This window comes from Nyctereutes procyonoides, unplaced genomic scaffold, assembly GCF_905146905.1.
Source record: "Nyctereutes procyonoides isolate TBG_1078 unplaced genomic scaffold, NYPRO_anot_genome, whole genome shotgun sequence".
Classification (NCBI taxonomy): Eukaryota; Metazoa; Chordata; class Mammalia; order Carnivora; family Canidae; genus Nyctereutes; species Nyctereutes procyonoides.
The window spans coordinates 3,363,418-3,376,118 of record NW_026575139.1 but is presented as its reverse complement, the minus strand read 5'-3'; the positions used below and the strand labels follow the sequence as shown (position 1 = coordinate 3,376,118).

Sequence of the window (12,701 nt, the reverse complement as noted above, 5' to 3'; positions counted from 1 at the left end):
CCCCTGCCTTTTCTGCAGGAGCCGCTGGCGGCTGGCCGGCCCTGGTCAGCCCGCAGCAGCGGCAGCGACAGCGGCGGCAGGCAGCCGCGGTGGGGCCGGGGGGGCTCCCGAGACAGACACCCCAGACCAGGCTGGACTCTCCGCTTCCTGGCTGTGAGACCACACAATTCCCTTTACTTTTCAGAGCCTCTCTTTTTCCCTGTGAATTAGATATGAGAAGGGCTCCCTCCCCGTGAGATGAAACGAGATAAGAGTAGCCTAACACACACCAGACACTTCATGAATGCTTATGGAGTGGCCAGTGGGACTCGGGGAGGGAGGCGCACATGTAACAAGTGGTGCGCAAGAAAGAAAACAGCCCGGCCTTCCGCGACCCTGCCCCGAATACTAACAGGAACGTCGCCTGCCAGAGACCCCTCTGTGGGCTTAATCGCACAAATCAAGTCAGCCAGAGGCAGCCCCTGGCCTGTGAGCTCACAGTAGATGCAGCAGGCGGTAGAAACGACATGCAAGCCCACATCTGCATTTAATACAGCAAGAATTTGCATTGTATGTAGCAGCACGCGGGGGCCCGGGGCAAGGCACAAAAGAATACTTTGCTCTGTGGCTGCCTGGAAGGGCTGGCTTAGACAGTAGGGGGGCAGTCTGGGAAAGAGTAACCCAGTGGGCTCCGGGCATCCCACAGACTGTGGGCTCCGGGCATCCACCCATGCACTCATTCTCCAAACCACCGCAGTGCACCTACCTTGTCAGGCCCAGACCTGAGTGAGAGGCTGGACCCCAAGCAGTGGCAGTCGGCTTCCTGGCCTGGAAGCTCAGTCTGCTGGGGGAGAGAGACAGGGAGTTAGTCACTGCACATCAAGTGATCCGGGGGGGATGATGGCAGGTGAGATTTATGGAGCCCTGTCTAGGGGCCAAGCCCTGAGCTGGGCTGCCTCCACAGGACTCACCCCGGAGGAAAGCCTCTGAGCACCAAGCTCTTAATCCCCTGTTGGGTTCATAAGGAAACTGAGGCAGGGGAACGTGAAGGCACATACTCACCGTCTCTCAGCTGCTGTGAAGCCAGGCTAGGTTGGAACCCCAGGCCGTCTGAAGCTCCCCACCACACCCTGCTGCTGAAGACTGCTCAGGAAGGCAGAGCCGAGTGCTGGGGGGGCGTGGGTGGGCAGGGGATGGATTGATTAGTTATAAGCACCTCCCAGCGGTGCTTGAGATCCCAGCTCCTCTGTGGCCCAATCCGTTTGAAGGGCAGATTCAAAATTAGGTGGTAGCACCTATGGGCAGAGGCTTATGAAAATGGCATTATTAACCTGACGTGGAGAGGGCCCTGCCCACCTCCAAGCAGATTGCAGATAGAGACGGAGGGGGCTGGGGCTTGTTTATGTGGACAGTGCGTGAGAAGAGGATGGAGCACATGGGGGGGGGCCACCAGGGCTTCTTCGTGGGGAGGACTGGCTTTGGAGGGGATGAGGGCTTGATGGCTGAGAAGGGGGAGCAGGGCCAGTCCTGAGGGCAGCCCCTCACCTCAGAGGGATGCTCTGAGCTGGAACCCACTCTCGGAGGGAGGGTCTCCGGCCCCCTTTCCGACAGGCACAGGGATTGTGAGCCTCCCCACTCCTCAGTTTCCCCAAACATCACAGTGAGGAAAGCCCCAGTCCCCACGCCTTCCCTCCTGCTCCCACCACTGTTAGCAGGCGGCAGACACCTGTCTGCGCCTTGGAGCAGTGTTCAACAGGAGAGCGCCGGTTCTGGGCAGGAGGGAGGAGGGAGGGAGGAGGGAGGACGGGGAGGGAGGCGGGAGAGCCGTGCCCCCGACTCAGAGAGGCGGCCGAGCCAGGTCTGCATCGGGTAGGACTTGGGCCACTTCAGATTTGTGCCAACTCACGGTGCAGTGGAATCAGACAGTCTGAATTCTTCAGACACCAGCCAAGAGTCTGTGGCGCCCCCAAGTGCCACAAGGGGGCTGCCTGGGCCACATTTTTGAGCCCAGAAAGTGAGGAGGGGGAGACCGTCAGTCGGGACCAACTGGTGCTTTTACTTTTGTCGTGGCGCTTCTGATTGCGGCCAGGGAGAGGGGAGAGGGGGCGCCGGGCCCTGCCCTGGGCTGGAGTCCGCAGGGGGGGCAGGCTCCGGCTTGGGGTGGCTGCTGGCTGCGCCCCTCCTCACTCGGGGCTCTGCTGCAATGCAGTAAGCGGCGGCCGGAGGGTCCCAGAACCGTCCCGCGGCTGGCTCTCCAAAATGGGAAACGAAGGAAGGGGGAGGGAGCTTTTCCAGGGTGACGAGGTGCCCGGGAAGCCACTGCACAGAGACCCTGGCGGCCGGAGAAGGGCCAGGATCACCGGGGACAGACAGGTGGAGGGCTCGGCGGTAGCCCCGCAGGGTCTGGGGAAATGGATCGGACCTGGGGTTGAGAGTTAGTCACTCTGCGGTGGGTGATGTGGCTGATGGGGGGAGGGGGGCTGAGGTCGGGAGAGCAGCTTGGCACACAGTTTCAGGGCAAAAGCACTGATTCTTTTCCTTCCCCAAAGGCAATTAAAAAAAAAAAAAGGAGAAAAAAAAAAGACATTTCAAAGCTAGACAGCTCAATCCTTACCAGCCAAGCTGGTCTCAGGAGGGACTCATCAGGTGGGCAGCTCTGCCTTGGAGCAGAGAGGTGCTGGCCGGTCCTTTTAGAGCAAGTGAAAAGGTTGCCAAGGGCCAGGATGGCTTAGGGAGTGGGGAAGGACCAGGAGGGCCAGGGCCGGGTGTGTGTGTGTGTATGTGCATGGGGGTTCTGAGGGGGTCAGGAGGGCCATGGAGTGGGCTGGAGGGCCTGGGGGAAACATGGAGCATCTGAAGGAGGCAGGAGGTCCATAGAGGGGACTGGAGGGCCTGAGGAGACCAAGGGGGTGTCTGAGGGAGGCAGGAGGGCCATGGAGGGGGCTGGAGGGCCTGGGGGGTCACAGGGGTGTCTGAGGGAGGCAGGAGGGCCATGGAGGGGGCTGGAGGGCCTGGGGGGACCAAGGGGGCATCTGAGGAAGGTGGGAGGGCCTAGGGGTGGCTGGTGGGCACCTAATTCCTTAACATCTTGCACCTTTCCACTTTCTCCTTAATCCTCTCAACTTAGAATGACTTGCTCCCACCAGCCCTGGCCCCTTTCTTGTGCCCTCTCCACTTGGAGGCATTCATTCCGATGAATCAGCTCCCTGATACCGCCCCCCCCCCAACATTTAGTTTGGACGCTAGGCCTCTTTGCTTTTTTCAGTGGGCTCTCTCCTACCCCCTCACCTCCTGCACTTCATTTTTACCTGTTGATCTTTAAAACCTTCAATTATGTAAAATTTGAAATAACACAAAAGTAGAGAAAGTAATACATATCCCCATCACAATTTACACAGTTTTCATGTTGCTGCCACCCAGGTGCCGACAGCTCTCAGCCCCCCGTATCCTGTCAGAGCTGTGTACTGTCCTCCTTCCACTTCCACCCAAGACTATTTTGAAGCAAATTCCAGACACCATATTGTTTCCTCTGAGCATATTTCAGTGCCTTTCTCTAAAAAAGAAGGACTCTTTTCTGTTTTAAAAACATAACCACAATGCCACTTTCACAGTTAAAAAATTAACAGCGTTTCCTTAATGTCATCCAGCATCTATTCAGCATTCAGATATCCCCAATTGACTCATAAATTTCTTTTACAGTTGGCTTGTTCAAGTCAGTGTCCAAATTCTTACCTGCAGTTTCAAGGGGGCACTGGGATGTCAGCAGGTAAGTGCAGCTACAAATTCCTGGGTCTGACTGTATACCCTCACCCACCCTCAGTAAATGTGGGTTTTCTTACTAAAAATGAGGAAACTCCTGAGTCTCTCCGAGGATCATTTAGAGGATTAGAGACAGTGCATGTGAAGCCCCAGCCCTATTTCTAATACATGACAGACACTCAGCAAACAGTAGGTGCTAGAATAGTTTTTTTTTTTTTTCTGGAAACATTTAAAGGGGAGTTGGGCTAGGGTAGGCAACACAGAACTGGCTATCATCCACAAAACAAAAGGTTCTGGTGGTCCAGGCCCCCTGAGTGATTAAGACAGTACGTGCAGCACATCTCAACAAGGGCAGTCTGCAGTCTGAGGGCTGGGACCTCCTGGCTGGCTCAGAACTGTCACCCAACAGCAGACAGCAACCAACCTGGGGCCTACCAGGGACCCCGCTGGTTGCCGATCCACTAGATGGCACTCTCTGCTGTGAGTCCAGGAGGGACCACTACCCCAAACTGCTCTGGCCACTGCCCAACCCCTGGTGCTGCAGGGGGATACACACCGCTGAAACACTGCAGGTAATTTCTAGAAAGTCATTTCTCAATATGACACGTGAGACGTACTGGTTTTCTCCCTGTATATATACCAGCCCGATTGCAGAAGCAGAGGGAATTAACATTTAATGATCATTTGCTCAGGCCAGGCCTTGGTATGTCCACTCTCTCTTTAAATCCTCACCCCAGCTATGACTGATTTCCCTTTATTTTACAGATGAGAGGACTTTGAGAAGCTAATGACTTGCCCAAGGTCAGCTAGGAAGCAAGACCAGGATTCCCAACCCAGGTTTGTCTGATTCCTGTGTACAATATGGAGAGGTGGAAGGATGGATGTCCGGTCTGATGAATGGATGCTTGCCTCAATGAGGCATCAGCAGATGGAGAGATGGTGTGGTGGATGATGCATGCTGGTGAGATGGGGGAATGAATTCAAGTGCAGAGGGTGGCTAGATGGATGAGTGAGAGAGAAGAGTCAGTTTCTCACCAATATCAAAGGCTTCTTTGGTCTCTGAAGAGATGTTTCCTCTGAATGGAGCTTGGTGGCAAAGCTCCTGCCTTTTGTTCTGCCTCTGGGCGTCCTGACTGGCTCAGGTGGCTCTGGGACAACAGGTGGGCTGCCAGGTCCCAGGGACCAAGCCCCAGCTGTGCTGCTGGAGCGTCTCAGCAGCAACTCTCGCTCCTAGCAGTTTTCACACTGCACTGAGAAACAGCAGGCAGCCTCCCTCCTCTGGCTCTCCTGGATGACTAAGCCCTGAGCCCAACCGCATGCTCAGTCCTTTTGTAGCCATTTGGCATAATTTTATCTCCTTTGAATCATCACAGTGACCCCCCATGATAGCAACTACCATCCTCAATTAAGATACAAGAAAATTAAGGCTTAGGAATGCCAAGGGATTGGCCCCAAATCATATAGGGAACAATACAGAACCAGGATTTGAACTCTAGTCTCCTTTTTTCTTCCAAACACATACCCTCTTCCCATTTCTTTTTTCTCTGAGACCGTGTCTGAAAAAAAATTCACTCCTTGGGGTTAACCCATGTTAGTATCGCCCTCCTGATCTGTCAGGGGGCTAGACCTCAGCCCCCAGACTCTAAATTTATTTCTCAAGTAACACCTTCCCTAGTTTGTCCTATTTGTGACTATCATACATATAAGGGTCAACTATACCATTGACATCTTGCAGTATAATTAATCAAGTTAAATTTTTGGTATTTCCTATGATGACTGAATACTAAGGCAAGTAGGTGTAAAAATTACTCTAGGGCCTGAAGGAGTACAAGGTAAGGAGAGAGAGAGTCAGACAGAGGGCAGAAGGGCAAATCAGCAAGCCTTTCTGAAGGCCTGACTCAAATTCAGCAGATAGGTTTTGATGCCTCGCATATGGGCTAAGTCCTGTTAGACACATCCCAGATGCTCATGTTTAATTCTCGATTCTGCCATTTATTAGTTTTGTGAGTATTTAATCTCTGTGCCTCAGTTTCCTCAGTTGTAATATGGGGATACCAACAGTACCTTATTAATAGGTACTTGAAGATTAAATGAATTAAACATTTAGAGCTTAAAACAATGTTTCCCATATGGTTAACATCAATAAATACTCTATTATAGTTAAAATTAAAATTGTCATAACTATTTTTATTGAGATGGTATTAATATCTCTGACTGCTTAAAAATCATTATCCGTGTTTTATAGATAGCTGAACAGGTGCTCAGCGAGGTGTATGAGTTTGTTTTTGGGGGGGGTGTCCGTGAAATAGAAACACATATATAGATTTAAGACTAGAAGATTTTAGCTCTAGTTAGGGAAATGAGAATTATACATACCAAATGGACACGATCCATCTAATGAAATATTAAGCCTTAGAATAGGTGAAACTCCCCCCAAAGGAATTTCCTTGGGAGTATTGAGAATTATATTGAAGTTTAATGGAAGCTGAAAAGAAGTTGAGTAGGTAAAGGGCAAGATGAACAATTAAGTTGTCTTGATTCAACTTCATGGCTTTTAGAAGCAGTGGGCAAGTTCCCCAAGTATTCTCATATACGTTCTTACCAAATTTCTTTCTATATCTGTTTTTTTTGGGGGGTGGGGGAGAAAATAGTCACTTTAGAGATATTTCTTTGTTTGCTCTTTTGAGGGTGGCTAGTTGGAACAAAGAATTGTTCCACTGAGTCTTTTCTCACTTAGGGCATGAGGACTGGGTGACCTCCTTTCATTTCTGTGCATAATATTTGCAACTTAGGCCTAGGCAATGTGTAGCTGCATATGGGGGTAGTACTAGGGGAGGAGTGTGTTTGGATGCCTTACCAGCCAAATGACAGGATATGGGGTTAGCCTCCGTGCTGACTTGCTGGACGTTGGGAGCATGCTATGAATTCAGCATTACCTGACACTGAATCTGTGCAAGTCCTGCAGGAACTGTCACCACTGCATCTTCTTTAAGAAAGGCAGTTTAGGGGATCCCTGGGTGGCACAGCGGTTTAGCACCTGCCTTTGGCCCAGGGCACGATCCTGGAGACCCGGGATCGAGTCCCACGTCGGGCTCCCGGTGCATGGAGCCTGCTTCTCCCTCTGCCTATGTCTCTGCCTCTCTCTCTCTCTCTCTCTGTGACTATCATAAATAAATAAAAATTAAAAAAAAGAAAGGCAGTGTATTTATTCATCTATGGCTGTTAGTATATCCTGGAGATGCCCTGTGCTTCTGGGACTGCCTGTGTAGGAGGTCAGACAAGCCCTCGTACTCAGCCATACACGTGTTCACACACTCACCTTATAGGCTGACAGTGGGGGTATCAGAGAGCAAGAACTGCCACAAAAATGAGGGAATGGGGATAACTGGGTAAGACAAACTCTGGAGCTCAGCATCTTCCTTACTGTGTGACCACTTGTAAGTCACTTATCCTTTCTGAGGTTCAGTTTCCTCCTGTGTAAAATGGGACTAATCATGTCTGCTCAAATATCCCCTTCTTGGTGATGCTCTCTCATTGCTGTTTGCTATTGCTCCTTCTCCTGTTTTATTTTTCTTTATAGTCCTTACACCATTATTTTCTTCATAGTCCATACACCACTATTTATTTTTAGTAGTCTGTTCTGTCTCCACCCAAGGGATGTTAGCTCTCAGATTTTATTTGTTTTGTTCATTGCTGTATCCCAGCACCTAGACCAGTGCCTGGCCCAAAATGTGTGCTCAGAACTTTTGGGGGGAGGGGGAGAAGAAACAAGATGCTGTTGAATTGTACCCACCCCAGCAGACTGTCAATGCATGCCAAGCAGGCAGCATGGTGCCTGGTGCCGAGTATGCATTCAATCAATATTGGCTAATTATGATTATTATGTCTAATTCGCAGGGCTGCTGTGAGGATCAAACAAGATAATGTATGCTAAGGCATGCTGTGAACACTACGTGCTGGGTACAGGAGGTACAACATTAATGATCCTCTGATGCTTGAAGGGAACTTGCATTTAAACTTTATGCTTATCACTTCCACACCACCTGGGAGGGAGGACAGACTGGTGGATTGTTGCCACCTGAGGCTCAGAGAGGGGGTAGGGCCTCACCCAAGGCCATTTAGTGTGTTGAAGGCAAAGGCAGGAGCCTATGTGTCCCAGCCTGATGGTGTTCCCATGACTCCCTTAAGAAGGTCCCTGAGTAGATACAGTTGTGTATCTCTTACATTATGCACACATAAACACAATGTATGTCTGCTTTAAAATTTAATTCATTTGTAATTTTTCATGTCTCAAGAGTTGCACTGTGGTCAGTGTGCCAGGCACCTATCAGGCCAGTCTGGGAGGCTAGGGAGGCAACTGGCTATATTGTCAGTAAGGGTCAGAGTAGAGGCATTTGTAGTTTCTGGGAAACGATTTGATCATCAAGAATCTCCTGGCATAGACTCCCCCGAGGGCAGCCCCATTTCATGAAATGAATTTTAGTTTTCTAAAGCGCATCCCTTAGTTGGATTTCTATTTTCCAGGGCACTTGTTTAAGCTTTGATGCCGTGTCCAAAAAAGAACAGATCCCAACAATTTCCTGCCCGAGGCCCATCCTTCCCGAAACCCTCGGCTTGGCCTGAGCATCGAGATAATTCGTTTCTCTAATCAGATTGGGGGCTGTGTGGCCAGTGGGGGGTGGGTGGGGATCGGGGTCGCGGTGGGGGGTGGCGGGGTTCAGGGTGGGAGCTGCTTGAGGAACTGTCGGTAGTTCACTGCGCCCTCACGCTGGACCCACGAGGGTGCTGCTGTCCTCAGTCTACAAATCGCACAAGTCGGGGCACAAGACAGAGAGGCCAGGTCACGTCTCTGCTCATGAGTGCCTGCTGGGGTGGAACCTGGTCTGTCTGTCTGTCTAGCACCACAGCTCCGGCGCTGCTACAGAGGGAAGAAAGATTTGGGTGAGGGGCTCAGAGACAGGGTGGGGGTGGGGGAGCTTACCTGATTGCCTTTGGTGGGAAAATAATGAATAATTCTGCTTAGGGCATAGTGCTACAACTATCTTACAGAGGGGGGAACCAGGCACAGAGAGGTTAGTTCACCTTTCTGATGTTGTCCAGCTCGTCAGGGCTTGAGGCTGGATTCAGAGGCAGGCAGTGTGGTGTGAGCAGTTGTGCGCTGAGCATTGCTGACAGTGCCTTCTGACTGTGAGCACAGAGTCATGCGAAGTAAAGATGGCACACGGAGTTCAAAGATCTTGGTTTGAGTCCTTCTACTATCCCCTGGTGGGTGTTCTCTTCACTCAGCCATGGATTCATTCTCTCCTTTGACAGAGCCCTACAGAGGCCCTGCAAGCCAGGGGCCCATGGAAAATATTTGTAAAGCCAGGGGCCCATGGAAAATATTTGTAAAGAATACATATATGTAAAAAAAAAGAATACATATATGTGATCAAACTATATATATATATACATATCTATCTATCTATCTATCTATATATATATAATAGGGGCAGGGGAGGGTACTGTGGAGATTGGGGAGTGACCATTTAAATCAGAGGGCAGAAAAGGGCTGAGAGCGGGGGAAATGGAGGTAGGTGGGTGTCACGCACGGTTATTGTATAGTTTCTAAGAATCAGTAAAATAAGAGAGGGGCAACCCTGGGGCAATGGCCAGAAGCAACCCTGAACCAAGGATCGTGGTTAATTCTCCACAACCGAGGGTTATTAAGAGATCAGAGTGGTTTGTGGTTATTAATTTTATTATTAAAAATAATAAAGGATAAAGAAATAATGTAATAAAGGCCTTGAGTACAGCAATTGTGAGAATGCGTTCTGGACAAAAGATTATGATTAATTCAGGTCTGCTAACCTGACATTAACAAACAAAAAAAGGTCTAGGCTATTTTCTTCCTTTTAATGGGGCTTTGTGTTCCATAGAATGGGCACACCGGGGTTTTTCGCAGGAGATGAAAGATCTTTGTGGGGAAAGGAGCTGTAGAGGAGTGTAGGTGGGGCTTAATGGGTTTTACTGAATAGTTAAAAATGAATAAATGCATAAATAAAATTAAAGAGGTCTAAGCATGGACCGGTGATGAGGATGTGTTTTTAAACAAGGGTTATGAGTAATGTGTTGTATCCAACTGTAGTTATTAAAAAACAAAATAAAACAGAAACAAAGCCCAAAGAATTCAAGGGTGTTAGGATGGTGGGTGAAAGCATATCAACAGTTATATAAAACAGTCATTGGTCTTGGGCTGAATGGTGGATTCAAGTGTATTTGCTGTGTAGTTAAATATGAATTAGATGAGTAAATAAAATAAACGAAAGAATGAAAGAGGGCTGATCATGAACCACCAGAGACAATATTTTATGAATTATGGATTGAGATTAATGCACTTATGTACAATTGTGGACCGTTTAAGACCATAAAAGAAAATAAAGCTCTTACCTCTGTGGAAAAGAAGCATCGGTATATAAATACTAATATAAGTGCTGATTGATATTTTTGTTCTGTGTTAGTGCTGACCTGATGTGTTTATTACCTTTAAAAAATTAAGTAAAAACAGTAAAAGGGAGATGTTAGGAAACAATGATGCAATTATACCTGGAATCAAAGATTGTTATTACCTCAACTCTGCATATCTGAGTCCATTAGGAAGAAGATCTGGGCTGGTTCCTTTGTGGGTAAGAAGCATAGAGACAGATGCTTGTAATGGCTGTTACTCTTACTCTTGTTTTTGATTAGGTCACCCACGTTTATCATAAGATTATTAAGTGAAAAAATATGTACAATGAGAGCTATGCTTAGGCCAATGGTGGAATCGTGTCATGAATGAAATTGTGATTAGTCTTGTGCTGTTCATCCAACGGCTGTTAAAAAATACCTGGGTTGTTTCATCCTTTTTAATACCTGCCTTGTGTTCCACAGAATGGAGGCCCCAGAGTGGGTCTAATGACACTCTGTTGATGAAGATCTTGGCTGTGACCTCTGTGGGAAATGAGCCACGGACCAACCAACGTGAGTGATGGTTGGTGTTACTGTTTTAAGGTTGGGTGGTTGGCTGATGGGTGTGTGTGTATGCATTATTAAACATGAACAGGCACAAATAAGATCAAAGATGGTCAAGCAAAGACCAATGAGGAGACTGTGCCATGAACCAAGGTGATGACTCTCATTTGGCATAACTGTCACCAAGTTAAAAAATAATATAGGGATCCCTGGGTGGCTCAGCAGTTTAGCGCCTGCCTTTGGCCCAGGGCGCGATCCTGGAGTCCCAGGATCGAGTCCCGAGTCAGGCTCCCTCCCTGCATGGAGCCTGCTTCTCCCTCCTCCTGTGTCTCTGCCTCTCTCTCTCTCTCTCATTCTCTCTATGTCTATCATAAATAAATAAATAAATCTTTAAAAAGAATAATATAACTAGATTGCTCTCCATGTAGGAGATGAGAAAATAAAAAGAAACAATTATATTCATGTATGTTAGTTGTATACATGTATATATATGTGTATAACATGCATATCTCTACATAAATATAATTGTTACTTTTTCTTATTCTTAGGTTGAGTGGTGAGGTCATGTGTGTTTATTGATTTATGAAAAATAAATGAATGCGTACATAAATAAAAAAAAGGTTAAGCATGGACTAATGAAGACAAGATTTGTGATTTATGATTACCCAATCCTGCAAATTTGAAGGACATTAAAACAAAAAATATATGCAATTTTATTTATTTTAATAGCATTTATATTAATCTATACACTATGGCTTATATAGACACTTCTGCATTGATAAATTTGGGTGTTAACTTGGCAAAAGTGATGCGCACAGAGACATGGATATTGATAGTTTTCTATTTATTGGGTAAGATTCACAGGTAATTTTTTATGATGTTTTTAAAAGGATAAATAAAATGAAAAAGGGCCAGGTGTAGACCAATGAGGGTAATGTTTCATAAGCTAAGGCTCGCTATTTTAATTCTACACAAGTGAAAGCCATTGAAAACGATCCAGGGTGTTCAACTTTTAAATAGTTGCTTTCTGTTACACAAAATGGACACACCATACTGCATTAATCATGCAATATTTGTGAGGATGTTGAATCTTATTTGGATGGATAAGGTACGTAAAGAAAATGTAAGTAATTATTGATGTTCTTAAATCGTTGGAGGGGAAGTTATTCAAGAGTGTTCATAACTAAATAAATGAATGAATGAACAAATTGAGGAATAAAATAAGAGATAGCAAACATGGGCCTATGATGATAATATCTCATGATCCCAGGACTAAGATTATTCTAATTGTGTACATCTAAGATCTTTTTAAAAAAACATTTGGTTAAGGAGTAGTCCATATTCTTGTTTTTGCATGATGGTGTGTTGGATGTTGATTTTAATGCTAAAAACAAATAAATAATTACATACATACATAAAATACATGAAAGGCCAAAACACAGACTGGGGATAAGAAGGACCCAGGGATTGCAGTTAATTCAGTTCTGTGCTTTTGACCTCTATCAAAATAATCTAGTCTGTTTCATTCCTTTTACCAACTACTTCTTGTTTCACTGTATATGTATATATAAACATACACACACATAGTTTATTTAAACAATTCTCCATGGATAAAGATCTAAGATGCTAACTCTGAGCAAGGAGCACCAAGGTCGATAAAAGATAATGTCAGTGTTCTACCTGTGGAGTAAGAGATTGAATTTATGGGTTTTCATTAAAACTTCTTTAGAAATGACCAAATCAAACGAGAGAGAATCAGCATAGACCAATGATCAAGAACTATGATTAATGCGGTTTAATTTCATGAGGAAAAGTTCTAGACTATTCCTTAAAGATAAAGAGTATTTATTAGCATTGCCCAATAGAATTTTCTGCAGTGACAGATGTGTTTTATATAATTTGTTCTGTCCAATATGGTAGCCACTAGCTACATTTGACTTTGAGCCTGTGAAATGTAGTTAGTGTGTATGAGG

General features: G+C 46.6%; 1 long non-coding RNA gene across 1 annotated transcript in view; it reads left to right on the top strand.

The window, feature by feature from the left end:
• The window catches only part of LOC129496209 (uncharacterized), a 32,417-nt gene that overhangs the window by 7,634 nt on the left and 12,082 nt on the right, over nucleotides 1-12,701 (top strand). The window contains exons 5-8 of the long non-coding RNA XR_008661685.1: nucleotides 3,679-3,745; nucleotides 4,504-4,575; nucleotides 7,636-7,707; nucleotides 10,648-10,737. This is a non-coding gene — a long non-coding RNA (uncharacterized LOC129496209). The remainder of the gene's footprint in view (nucleotides 1-3,678; nucleotides 3,746-4,503; nucleotides 4,576-7,635; nucleotides 7,708-10,647; nucleotides 10,738-12,701) is intronic.